We start from the raw sequence: 13970 nt of genomic DNA, 5'->3' as shown, positions 1-13970 counted from the left end.
AACCACAGGTGGGACTTGAGATTCAGTAAATCTACAGCAGTCTGATTTTCAAGTTGATGATTTCACATGGCCCACGAATGATGTTCTATGTATCCAAATGGCCTTTGGCAGAAAAAAGGTTCCCTACCCTTGCAGGAGAGGAACCTGCCGATGTGTTCTGTCCGGCCACACTGGAACACGCTCTCCACCAGGCTGACCCCCGAGAGCCACTCTGCACCTGCCTGGTTCACCTGATTATGCCAATTACCAACTTGGTTTTCATCTCCTAATTTGGGAAGAACATCAGTGCTGACCCTAGAAAGGCAAAGACGTGGTTCAAGTGTTTCTCACTTGAAATCTATCCAAAAGCCTCCAGCCCTAGAAATTATTAAAAACAGACTGTGGGTTGAGCCTTCTCTTTGACCAAAGGAGTCACTTTTGGTCCCCTCTAAGAGCAGCGTTCCCCCTGCTGCACGCAAAATCCAGGACGGTTGGTTCTGCAGGCAGAGGGGGTGGATGGAGAGTCCCAGGTCAAACACTGTCACAGACAGAGGGTCCCTGCAGCTAAGCTGAGACTGGGAGCCCATGACTGGGCAGGCACGCTGGCAGGGGACAGCAAAACCAACAGAGGGCCTCAGAGTGGAGCACACTCTGCCTCCCTCTGTGGGACACACGCCATGTCCATGGAGGGGCACTGCTGCCAGCTGGGTCCCCACCGCCGAGGCGAAGGCAGGGCTCCAGCTCGAACCTCTGCAGCGAGAGGGATTTTGCAGTGCGCATCCAGGGCCCTGCTACAGAAACTGTATGGAAGTCGTATCTGGAAAGGAGAGTATGGTCTGCAAAAGTCCTTAGGAGGGGCACCTCTCATATGTAAGCATAGGCCGCATAAAGGGCTCCTCTGGCCACCAGTGAGCTGAGTATGGATTCCCTTTCGTGGACACAGTGGGCAGGTTCTCTCTAACTCAGAATTCTAACTTCTCTTTTTTAAATAATGTATTTATTTATTTGAAAGGTAGAGTACAGAGATAGACAAAGAGAGAGATCTTCCATCTGCCATTCACTCCTCAAATAGCTGCCAAGGCCAGGACTGGGCCAGGCCAAAGGCAGGAGCCTGGAGATCCATCTGGGTCTCCTATGAGGGTGGCAGGGGTCCATGTATTTGAACCATTTTCCACTGCTTTTCCAGGAGCATTAGAAGGGAGCTGGATTGGAACTGCAACAGCTGGGACTTGAACTGGCACCTGTGTGGGATGCTGGAGCCACAAGGAGCAGCTTACCCTCTGCACCACAGTGCTGGCCCACTTCACTTCTATCCTGCCTGGCTAGTCCTCTCCCCGAGGTTGACGCGCTTTGGCATGTATACATGCACACACCTACTCAGTCCTTTATCCCACTCACCACCAGGAAAAAGCCGATAACAGAAGTCAGATTCCAGTACTGCTTGGATGGCCGAGAGGGAGGGGGCAGATTCTCCAGCCCTGAGCTGAACGCTGAGCCCTCCCCTGCGGTGTAAGCACCAGTTGGCTCACGGAGGGCTGCTCTCAGCTTCTGTTCCACGTTAGCGATCAGACTCTGCCTGCCTAGTGGTCTGTCTCTAAGCCAGCTGGGCTCAGACGTACAAAGGTCCCTCTTCGCTGTGACACGCCAGGTAGTCCTACAGCAGGGGTGGCAACCCCCTTTTCCACCATGTGAATATTTATATCATTCGTAGGCCATACAAAATCATCACCCTAAAAATTAGCCTGACAGACTGCAAGTCCTGCCTGTGTTTTTTGCCTTGGCAGGTTCTGACCACCAAGTGATTGTCAAGGCCTATTTGGCCCCTGAGCCCGACACTCCCCGACCCTGTCCTAGAGCTTTAACCTGCTCACCACCAGCTCAGGCAGAGGGGCAGGGTACTCCTTCCCTCCCTCTGCCTTCTGGGAACCCAAGGCTGACCCTCACCCCAGAGCCTGCCCCACGGAGTGCAGCGACATGGCGCTGTTGCTTTGGGGCAACCCTGATAAACTCCCTCACGTGCTAGGATTCTGCACAGCCCCACACTCTGGGGAGTAAGGGCCTCCGCCTGTTTGGCTTCCAGTTCAGTCTCAGCAGTTATGCCAATCAGGTTTCTGACTGTGTCTGCAATTCCAGGGCATACAGGAACAGCAGGTTGCTTAATCTCCAAATTCACAGCCAACCCCTTTTCTAAACACAGACAGAGGTGCTGCCTGGTTCCCGCAGATGCAAGGACCCAGCCCTTCCAGCTCTGACGACCTGGCTCCTGGCGTGTGCAGGCGCCATCTTGTCTCCCAGGTCAGCCTCCCGTGGGGCACCACGCTGTTCACAGCTTCAGGCTTCCTCACGGTCTCTCATCTGTCCTGCCCCCTCCCCTGCACTGAGACAGCATCCACATCCCACACACAGAAGGGCGACTGATTGAAGAAAACCTGTATCAGCCATTTTGTTTTTATGCTCAAACCAGAATCTCCCTCTGAGAAGCTTTTCCAGGCTTCTGTCACACACAAGCCGCTGCTCACAGAGGTCAGCGCCCCATCCAGGCCTGCAGTTCTGACACAACTTGAACGTGATTGAGGCCACTAGACTTTCCTCTTCCCTTACTAGAAATGACATTAACAATGAAACACTGTGCTGGGTACAGGCGAACTGTGTGTTCAGGGGTAAGACTGGCGGGCTTACAGTAGGCTAATAAAGAAACACTGTTCTATGTTTGAGAGAGGAATAGATTCAGTTGACTTTTTTTTTAATGACAGAAAGTGTCTTTTTTTCAAGGTGGCAACACCAAACACTCTCCGACTGGACAGCATTCAGTTTGCAAAAGAGGAAAAAGGGAGTGAATCATTTTCGGGTAAGTGAGCGGTGGCCTGGGCCCCACTGGGTTCTTTCCGTAAGACAAAGGGTCAACAGCACATGGACAGTCTCGGAAGCATCTTCACAGGCAAGGACGACACAGGTACACATACGTCACCTGCTGTTTCCTAACCACTGTTTGGGCCTTTGCCAAAACCTCCAACTTCCTGGCTCCTAACCCTAGCCCTTTTGGAGGCAACAGTGCTAGCTCAGAAGAACTGAGAAACGAAGATACTTTCCCAAGGACTCGGTGAGCTGCCTCAACCTCCTGACCACGCTGCTCACAAATCTCCGGAACCAAGCGGGTAGCTGGCAAGCGTGTTTCTCTAGAGGCTCAAAGTCAACTTTTCAGGCTGTGTCAGCCACATGTATCTCAGTCCTAGACTCCTCTAGAGCTCCCGGGCCACAGGAAAAAACAGAGCAGGCTGAGCTGAACCACAGTTTGCTGACCCTCACAGCTTCCAGAATGGAACTGGGGAGGAGGTTGTCCTGTAGCTCAGCCTGGTTCCCTGCAGACAGCACCTGGGACACTTCAGTCTGAAGAATGGGAGACAGAAGAACTCGCCCAACAGGTGGACAGAAGGCAAGAAAGAGCAGGGGTGAGGAGGGTAGCAGGGGCAGGTGGAGAGGGTTCCTAAAAGACCACAAGAGGTGCTTTGGAACCCTGAGCAACCACAGAGGCTGAGACCAGCAATGAGGTGCAGGCTTGCCTTGACTGGGCATGGCCACCCCCCAGCCCTCCTGGCCATAAGTATAAAGCCACAGCACTTGGCAACCGCAGCATAAGATGACAGCCAACCAGCAGGAAGTCACAGAGGTGGCTCCTACACCTGCCTTCTCAGACCTGGAGCTAACAGGGCCTTCCCAGGAGCTCAAACCAACAGATCCAGCACTCAGACTGGAGCATCCCAGTGAGACCATGCTCCACCTTCCTCTGCTGCTCTTCCCACATGGACCACACGTCTCATTCCCAACCTGCACCACGCCGACTCTGACCACTTCAGCACCAGGAAAACCACACTGGGTCCTCTGAGTGCCCATAGAAGCCCAGCCTGGAAGTGGTTCAGAACCCCAGGCTTGAGGCCATCTCTAGTCCGCTCTGCTTCTCTTATCGCCCAGGCCTCACAGAGCCGCAGGAAGGATGCCGAGACAGGAGCCACAAATCAGGCTGCAATGATCCTCGGGTATGAACGCGATCCAGGGTCCTCCCCACTCACTCTGAGCGTGGGATGTCACGGTGACAGCTTCCATCCTCTGCAGGGCACCCCTCCCCTCCCCACCCGCCCGTGACAAACACCCAGGACCCCACGCTGCACGTTCACATCACTTTCCAATCTCCCGACTTAGCAGGCGGGCAGAGGCAGCCCGTTTTAATGGAGAAATCATCAGAGCACTTGGACTCCTCTCGGGATCCCGGGCCACTGCTGGATATTTCACAGCTGTGACACATCCACTTCCTTTCTTATAAAAGCCAGCAAAAATTAGTGCGCACCTCGCTGGCCCTGGAATACGAACATAGAGCAATGACCAAGCCTGAAGGTCTGTCTCTGGTTGAGTATCTTCAAAGTATTTGCCCTAAAACAGAGTGCCTGCAGGTCATTTATCGGCTGCCAGGTTTCCAGTTGGTTTTAACTCAAAGCCTGCATGACTTTGTGCTTTTTTTTTTTTAATTTTTTTTTTTTTATTTTACAGCAATCCCCAGAATAAAACCATCATTTGATGATCAAACTAGTCCCCGAGAAAAACTCTCCTGACTGGGCAGGTGACAGCTCAATGTGCTAAGTCTTTCTGAAGTCATTAGTAACTGCTCATTTCTCATCTGCCCTTTTTTTAAATTAAACTTCTGGAAGATGGCTAAGTTGTGCTCAGAGAGGAACTAGGGCTCTCCTCGCCGCCCGGGTCTCTCCTACCTGCTTCAGGAGGTGGTCAGGGGAGCGTTCTCCGCCAGGCTCGGGCAGCCACTCCGAGAAGACAGACTCCGAAGTTTGTTGTGCTCCATAGCCCGTCTCCATTCAGTTCTCTAAGGTCGTGGGTTATTAACTGTCAACAACAACGTGCGCCGTGCCAGTGCGTGCTCCGACTTCCTGCCAGCGCCCCATGCCCTGCTGTGCACAGGAACACAGTCTCTGCCTCTCTCTCTCTCTCCTCTCGGCTTCACCTCCTGCGCTCCGGGGCCCCACCCACCTACAGCACTCAGATCATTTTTCATTTATGAGTGCATCCAGCTCAACTGTGTGTGTAAAACACTGAGCCAGCCCTTGCTCTGCCAGCACGCTGGAACCGTGCCGCGAAAGATGGCTTTCATTTTCTGGGAGTGCGGGGTGGGGGTGGGGGGGATTAGATCCTGGCAGAAGCCAGCCGGGGCTTCCTCTTGCAGGTATCTGCAGATCAGCTCTTCCAACAGCAAAGCACGCACACCTTGGCCACGCACTTCCTGAATCACACGCAGGCCAGAGGCAGGCAGAGGATCTCACGTGCAGGGCAAGCGAATATCCACCCAAGTGTGTGTTTCACACACATGCAAAGCCAAGAGCATTGGTCAAGAAACTTTCCACTCAAGAGACCGAACACTTCACAGTGAATTAAAAGCAATTTTGCACTTATTAAAGGGTCAGGCTTTTCAAAAATTATTATTGCATTTGAGTGGTGACAAAAATCAAGAGTTTAAGTGAGTTTGAGACGAAGTCCTTTGGTAAATACAAGCTATTTGTCAAGGCCGTATCACACCCACCACTGCTCTGATCCAGCCAGGCTCCCTCTCGTACCGCTGACCACGACCAGCGAAAAGTAGGCATTAACAGTCTGCCCCGAGAACACTTCGCCAGAATGTCAGCAACTACAAAGATAATCTGATTTCTCTCCTTATGATTTTATCAGAAGCTGGGACAAAAAAAAAAAAAAAAAAAAAAAGGCCATCCCACATGTATCTTCTACTTTGCGTCAAATTCACCTTCTTTTGCGGCCGAGGCAGACGGTCTCTTTGGTGATCCAACACCCGGGACAAAGTCTCTGAGACCTCCCGGCCTTTGCGGTAGGTCTCAGGTGTATGTGCTGATGGGAGTGGGAACGTCATCGCTCCGTCCGGGACCAGGCCCTTCATTCGCGACACTGCCGCAAAGCTCAGGTCACGCTGCCAGGAAACCCGGGAGGACTAAGAGGCTTCGGATTTTTGCCACTTTTAGTCCATCTGGCTTTTTTATTTTACAGATTTATTTTCTTATTTATTCTAAAGGCAGAAAGGCGGAGAGAGAGGGACAGACACAGACAGATATCTTTCACCTACCAGTTTGCCTCCCCAAGTACCTGCCACGGCAAGCCCTGACTAGCCTAAGGCTGGGAGCCTGAAACTCCATCCGGGTCTCCCACGTGGCAGGCAGGGACCTGCGTACCTGGCCCACCACCCTCTGCCTTCCGGTGTGCACAGCAGGAGGAAGCTGGTATGAAGCAGAGGAGCTGGGACTTAGACAAGTGCTCCAATCCCGGAGGGGGCGGCCCAAGCTGCAGCTTAGCCCACTGTCCCACCACGCTCGCCCCATGCATTTATTTTAGAAAAAAAGCCTTGTTCCTATCACCACAGGGAGCTCTTCAGTTTCCTAAACTGCTTTAAAATTTCCCAGATATACATATTTCAAAAAACCTTATTTATTTGAAAGGCAGGTTGGTAGAAGGGCGGACAGAGAGAGCTCTTCCATTCACTGGTTCACTTTCCATATGCCCTCAACACCTGGAGCTGGGCCAGGCTGAAGTCAGGATCTGGGATCTGGGTCTCCTACGTGGGTGGCAGGAACTCAGCTACTTAGGCCATCATCCACCTCCCAGGATGCATTAGTGGAGAGCAGAGTAGCAGGGACTCAATCAGGCACTCCAAGCAGAGGCTTAACCCACTGCGCCATAAAGCCCTTTCCATATGCTGCAAGACTGATGGCTTATAACCGGAGAGGGGTCTTTTGTTGTTTTTGCTGTTACCAGACAGTTTAAGTGTCTCCCGTATCTTCACACGTACTCCAGATGGATTCTAGGAATGCTAACGCCCTAACACAACCTCCTTACAAACCAAACCCGACAGGAGAGCTGCCTTTCACAGCTCAGGCAGGGGAGACATCAGATCACGGGTGTTTATGAAGCTTCACTCGGCGGGCAGAGGGATAACTGAATTCATCTTCAAACCTCAATGAGAAACCCCGGCCAGTCCCAAGTCTCAGGTACAGTCCAGAGGCTTGAAAGCTGCTCACGTGGAAGACTTTCTGGGACTTCTCTTCCTGCTGCAGGACAGAGTCGACGCCTGCCCTGCATTTAAGCTGGGAAGTCAGCTCTTTAGATTTTTAAGAACTGTGAAAAAAACCCCGGGTAAAAATTCTGATGGCTCTTGACCAAGCTACAGTTCTAACAAGAGGTACAATTTGCCTACGGAATATTCCCTTCAGTAGTAGTTCATGATACCTGCCAAAAACCTACGGTAAAACCAGTTACTCCACCTCTCTGCCTCATTCTTCAGCAAAGGCTGGATAATACCTGACACACGGCTTTGCTCTAAGGGGGATTCCTTCTCTGTTTACTCACAGAACCAGCCCCGACATACTGCTTGCGCAAACGTGCAAAGTGCCCAAGCGCCTGGCGCCCAGGTTTCCGGCAGGATGAGTTTCCGCTCGGACTGCCAGTGGGAGGAGTCTGGAGCTCCACTGAGCTTGGGAGACCACTGTGCCCCCACCCCACTCCATGACCCTGGAGGGCCCCCTAAAGATTTTTTAGTTCTGCTTCCTCATCTTGTGACATAGGAACACAGGCCCAGAGAGAGACGAGGAAACTTGCCAAAGCTACACAGCACATTTGCGGAAGTACCGAGGTGAGCACCTGGAACTTCCTGGCTTGAATTCTAGCTCAGTGCCAGGCAGACAGAGGTGGCTCACTGGAGGCAAGAATGACACGCAGAGGCTCTGTAATGGCTCTCCAGCCAGCCACAAAGCCTGGCCTGGTGACAACCATGACCCGACCCTGTGAGCCAGAGCACAGGGTAGCAGGGCAGGCATCAGAAGTGTGGGGAGCAACTCGGACTAGACTAAGTTACTGGAATTAAGACTTATTCTATGCATCTGCTCTCCCACAATATGGCGCTGGGAGAGGAGTAAACAACTTTTACACAGCTGCCTCCAGTTCGACCAATAACCTGCAGGAGCTGATCCTGCTCCTGATTGGAGGAGAGCAGCGTACTCGGCGTGTGGGTAGCAGAGTTGGGATTGGTGGAAGAGGACTATAAAGGAGGAGAGAGACGACATGCACCAGGAACATCTAAGGGGAACATCTATCTGAAGTAACACCTGAGCAGCCCCTGAGAGAGCTGGCCGGCGGTGTGCCACTCCCCCGCGGAAGTGGGGAAAGTGGCAGGGGGAGCCGCCCTTCCATGGAGGTGGAAGGATCGGCAGCCAACCCGGGAAGCACCAGCAGCAAACCCGGGAAGGGCCGAGCAGACAAAAGAACAGTGCAGGGTCCTGTGTCGTTCCTCTGTGAATGGGGGAGCGACAAGAAGGGCAGGGAGCTGGCGAGCAAGTCCAGCAGTCCCCAGCAGACAGGGGATCAAAGATACCACAAAAGCTGCTAGGCACTTCTGGGGATGAACTCAGAAGAATAGACAGCAAGGACACAGATGGACATTTGTACACTGATGGTCATGGAATCATTTACAACGAGCCAAAGACAGAAGCAGGGCTGGCGCCGCGGCTCACTAGGCTAATCCTCTGCCTTGTGGCGCCGGCACACCGGGTTCTTTCCTGGTTGCCCCTCTTCCTGGCCAGCTCTCTGCTGTGGCCCGGGAGTGCAGTGGAGGATGGCCCAAGTACTTGGGCCCTGCACCCCATGGGAGACCAGGAGAAGCACCTGGCTCCTGCCATCAGATCAGCGCAGTGCGCCGGCTGCAGCACGCCAGCCGCGGCGGCCATTGGAGGGTGAACCAATGGCAAAGGAAGACCTTTCTTTCTGTCTCTCTCTCACTGTCCACTCTGCCTGTCAAAAAAAAAAAAAAAGACAGAAGCAGCCAATTGTCCACTGATGGGTGAAGGCATCAATGAAATGCGCTCTGTAGATACAATTGATCACTACTCAGCTGCAAAAAGGAAGGCATTCTGCAAATGCTACAGCATGGATGAACCCTGGAAAGGCTCCGTGCTGAGAGCAGTAGGCAGTCACAGACGGACAAACACTACACGACTTGACTCCTAGATGTACTCAGAGTAATCGTATTCACAGACACAAAGCAGATGGTGGTGCCCAGCGACCAGGGGGAAGGGGAATGGGAGTTACTACTGAATGCGTGCAGAGTTGCAGCTTTACCAGACGAAGAAAGGCCAGCAGGGGAGGCATCTGGCCCAGTGGCTAAGACACCACAACCCAAATCTGAATGCCTGTGTTCCAGTCTTGGCTCTGCCCCTGATCCCAGCCCCTGCTAATGCACTCTGGGATGCCCAGGTACTGGGGTCCCTGCCATGCACACAGGAGGTCTGGATTGAGTTCCTGGGTCCCAGCCTGGGCTGGTCTGGCCCTGGCTGTTCCAGGCATTTGGAGAGCGAGCCAGCAGCTGGAAGATCTCTGTCTCTGCCTCTCACAAACAAAAGGTCCTGGAAATGGATGACAGTCATGATCGCACAATGTATATATACTCAACGCCTCAGAACTGCTTAAAGGTAGTTAAAATAACTTTTATATTATGTGTATTTCTAAAAGCCAGCGGAATCTGAATTTTATTTACAATTTCCCATTGGGTGGGTCTCTGACTGTCATGCTTAGTACTGAAGTCACAGAACGAAAAGGCTATCACTTGCCATAAAGTAAACTTCTTAAGTGACCTTGAAAACAACAGGAAGCTCCAAAGTTTCCTGCTCCCTTCTCCTCTTCCAGAGTCAAAAATAACTCGCGGAAAGCTATGAAAGCAAGCAGGGTGTTTGTTTCGCTGTCCCGTGAGGAGAGGTGATGCCGTCGGCACTGACGGGGAACACCCTGCCTCCCGCCTCCCGCCAGCATCGCCCCGAGAAAGCTCCTTCCAGAACCCCTTGCCTCACCCAGCTCAGCACAGACCGACGCCTCCCGTGCTTTTGTCCCTACTTGTGCGCAGATCCGTTTCTGAGCTGCCGCAGCTGTCCAGTAAGACCACAGGTCTCCGGGGCACAGAGCTGCCTCCAGCCTGCGACCAGCCCTCTCAGCCTCCTTCCTGCTGCCGGGCCAGGCTGAAGCTCCCTCCCCATCCTGCTCCCCGGTTCTACCCTCCACGCCCGCAGTTATGATAACCAGGGAAGAGCCCCCGACCTCAGTCTCTGTCTCGGCTGAACTTCGGATCCAGGCCTCTGCCTGCCTCCTGCCCCACCTCCTCTGGACGCCCTGCAGGTGCCTTGCCCTCAGCGAGCCCCACAGGGAGACCCAGTAGGCTCTGCTTCAAACGGGTTCTTCCTCCTGTATTTCCTCCTCCAATGAATGCCAATCCCCAGTCACCCAAGCACAAATGGGTCGCCCTTGAGCTCCCTCTCCCCTTCAGCACTCTTTAAATCTTTCGCCTGTCCCCTCCCCTGTATTCTGTCACGTTTTAGGGTCTTGGCTCCTAATGCACCCACTTCCCCATTTGTCCTACCCTCCCCTGTGTCCTGCACACAGGGGTATCCCTTGGCCAATGTCTCAGATCTGCATGAAATGCTACAGTCATTCCTCGTAGCCCAAAGGGTAAAGCTGAAGGCCCGCTGGGTGGCTATCACCTGATGCAGCCCAGTGTCCGAATCCGGACATCTACATACGGGCATGCTGGTGTCGCAGTCCAGTGTCCATATCCGGACATCTACATACGGGCATGCTGGTGTCACGTGCATCGGGGTCTCAGCCGCGGAGATGGCATGCTGAAGGAGACGTTTAGCAATGGCTGCAGACATCTTTAGTTGTGGCAACTGGGATGGAATGGAGTGGGGGGTGCTACTGGCACCTAGTGGTGGAGGCCAGCAGTGCGGCGGCTGAAGAACAGCACGGGACGATCCCACCACAGACTTCTCCGTGGTGTGTACCATATGGGTTCTTGCAGCGCTGGGATACACTGTACTATTGCTGTGATCGTCTCCTACTCTAGGGGCTGCACGCATACATACTGGCAGGGTCGAGAAAATTATGCGACTGAGAGAGAAGCAGGGTAGGCAAGAGCAACAGAGGAAGCAGGGGCTGGAGCCAGCAAGCCCAAGCCATTCAGGTGCAGACTTCCAGAGACTGAGCTGACTCCTGCAGCAAGGGGAAGCATTCACAGATTTTTTTAACGATTTATATATTTCTTTGAAAGAATTACAGGGAGAGAGGGAGGGATGGAGGAAGAGAGAGAGAGAGAGATCTCTTATCTGCTGGTTCACTCTCCAAAGAGCCAGGGCTGGGCCACGTCAAAGCTAGGAGCCTGGAACTCCACCTGGATCTACCACATGGATAGCACGGGCCCAAGCATTTGCATGGTCTTCCGCTACTTTGCCAGGCCAATCAGCAAGGAGCTTGATTGGAAATGGACCAGCCAGGACTGGAACTTGTGCCCATATGGGATGCTGGTATTGCAGGGGTTGGCTTTACCCCCTGTGCCACAATACCAGCCCTCTGTGGTTTACAGCTTCTATGAGGCTACTGAGCAAGGGGAAGGACTGTTTTATTTGTTTTGTTTTAAAGATTCGTTTACTTGAAAGGCAGGGTTAGAGAGAGGCAGAGGTGGGGGTGGGGGTGGGGAAGGTCTTCCATTTGCTAGTTCACTCCCCAAATGACTACAACAACCAGAGCTGGGCTAATCCAAAGTCAGGAGCCAGGAGCTTCCTCCAGGTCTCCCACGAAGGTGCAGGGGCCAAGGACTTGGGCCATTTTCCACTGCTTTCCCAGGCCATAGCAGAGAGCTGGATTGGAAGTGGAGCAGCCGGGACACGAATTGGTGCCCATATGGGAATGCCCACACCACAGGTGGCAGCTACCCACTACGCTACAGCACCAGCCCCAGACTGTTTTTCTGACACTTCATAAGAAGTGCTAGACCAATGGGTTTTGAAAACTCTCTCCTATTTCCCTTCAGAACCCAGCATGTTCTTGCTTTCTAGAATATGGGAAAACACAACTTAGATCCTTACTACACTTTCACTGTGCTTTTGAATTTTCAGGTTTTTCTTGGGGCCGGCACTGTGGTGTAGCAGGTAAAGCCACTGCCTGGAGTGCCAGCACCCCATAACCTGGAAGAAGCTCCTGGCTTCGGACTGGCGCACCTTTGGCCGTTGCAGCCAGTTGAGGAGTGAACCATCGGATGCAAGACCTCTCTCTCTCTCTCTCTCTCTCTCTGTGCCTCTCCTTCTCTCTGTGTGTAACTCTGACTTTAAAATAAATAAATCTTTTTTAAAAGTTTTTCTTTTTAATTTTTTAATGACCTTAGTCTAGTTTTCCCCAAATACAAGGGGATTTGAAAGTTCATGGAAAAATAGAATTACAAGGTATGTTTACTTTGGCTTAAGCATTTTTTTGAACTCCATGCATAGTGTTTTTAATTTTTAAAAAAGATTTATTTGGAAGAGTTACAGAATAGAAGGAGATGGAGAGAGAGGGAGAGGGAGAAAGATCTTCCATCCACTAGTTCACTCTCCAGTTGGCCACAATGGTAGGGATTGGGCCACACTGGAGCCAGGGGCTTCATTCAGGTCTCCCACGTGGGTGCTGAGCCATCCTCTGCTGCTTTTCCCAGGCCATTAGCAGGGAGCAAGATAGGAAGTGGGGCAGCCGGGACTCGAACCAGCGCCCATAGGGAATGATGGCCTCACAGTGGCTTTACTTGTGACTCTACTGCACTGGCTCCCGTGGTGTTTTTAGTGTTATAAGCTTCCCATGAAGATTTTGGGGACCACTCGTGCATTCTACAAAACGCCTGCTTGAGGTGGTGCCCTGAGAAAGGGGGACTCCTGGTCAACTCTGAGAAGAACTTCTGACAGGCTCCTCCTGTAACTGGCGTGTTCACAGCTTATCAAGGCTCCCCACTCCCATCCTTCTGCAGTGTAAAAAGCAAGCATTCTCCTAGGCTCTTCGCTTTTCCTCCCTCTGGTATCAGGCACTCTTGGCTCAGGCTTCCATTTGTGTACAGGAAAATCCACGCTCCTGTTCACTCAACTCAGTCCCCGCCCTCAGGCCCGTACTCTCCCCCTGGCGTATTCGCATCCCCATCTCTGAGAGCTCAGGCACAAAGTGCCCGGTGTCCCTCAGTGCCGAGCCACCTTGACTGAAGGAGGCGGCAGGCAAGGGGCTGTACCTGAATGGGAAGCGTACTCAGCGCCCCGAGGACCTGGGGCCAGGACCAGCACAGGTGTCTCTGAGGCTTGATAACCATCTCCAGCCAGGATTTCAAAATTGAGGTCCATCGACCAGCACTAGATCTGTCCAGTCAAAAAGACAAGCAGGTTTCTTCTGCACACAGATGGAGAAAAGAACTGTTCACTTTTGGGCCAGGAGGAATGAGTTACACAATCCAACTCACGCAGGACACATTGTGCCAGAAGAGCCCGAAGCAGCCCAAGCTCGTGTCTCCAGCCCTTCGTGTCTCCTTGGCCCCTAACACAAGCTGCTCAGATCCACCAGCCAATCATCTGACCCCAGACAACACCTCTTAGTCTGGCATGCCAGCCCAATCAACTCTTGGAACTGGGGAAAGGCTTCCTTCTTCATGGAAACAGAGTCAATTTTGGTTTTAGAAGCTAAACCCAGCCCTACCAAGACTTGGACTCACCCTAGAAGTTGTAAGGACCCCTTGGGAGAGGTGCCAAGAGTCAGTGCAAACTCAAAGTCAGCCAGGCACGAGTAATTTCCTGAGCCAAAGCCACGAGCTTGGGACGTCTCTGTAATGCCCCTGAAGCCCTGGGGGCTCTTAGAAATCACTTTCTGTGAGCACCCCCACCGACATTTCCCCAAAGGTCACCACAAGAGCCCATTGGTGTCCTGACCTCTCAGCGCCAGAATCAGGCAAGTCGTGAATAAGGGGCTCAGTAAGGACACGCTGTGCAACCTTGCTGGGCAGATAAGAAAGTATCCGTATGAAAGGATTCCCACTCTCACACACAGGATGTGGGGCAATGGACAAAGGCAGACAAGGGGTCCGGGACAGTGTGGGCTTGGAGATCAGG

General features: G+C 52.7%; 1 protein-coding gene across 26 annotated transcripts in view; it reads right to left on the bottom strand.

Moving 5' to 3' along the window:
* PDZD2 (PDZ domain containing 2) overlaps positions 1 to 13970 on the bottom strand; it is a 403443-nt gene that overhangs the window by 147326 nt on the left and 242147 nt on the right. For 6 of the 26 annotated variants that reach the window (XM_089312665.1, XM_089312668.1, XM_089312667.1 and 3 more), the window contains one exon: positions 4740 to 4869. The exons of the other annotated variants lie outside the window; for them this stretch is intronic. The gene's annotated coding sequence lies outside the window, so the exon portion shown is untranslated. The remainder of the gene's footprint in view (positions 1 to 4739; positions 4870 to 13970) is intronic. 26 annotated transcript variants of the gene reach the window in all.

Source organism: Oryctolagus cuniculus, chromosome 14 (assembly GCF_051225735.1).
Source record: "Oryctolagus cuniculus isolate XC-2025 breed Fujian yellow rabbit chromosome 14, ASM5122573v1, whole genome shotgun sequence".
Lineage (NCBI taxonomy): Eukaryota > Metazoa > Chordata > Mammalia > Lagomorpha > Leporidae > Oryctolagus > Oryctolagus cuniculus.
Note: the sequence above shows the minus strand (reverse complement) of the source record. Positions and strands in the feature narration are given on the sequence as shown.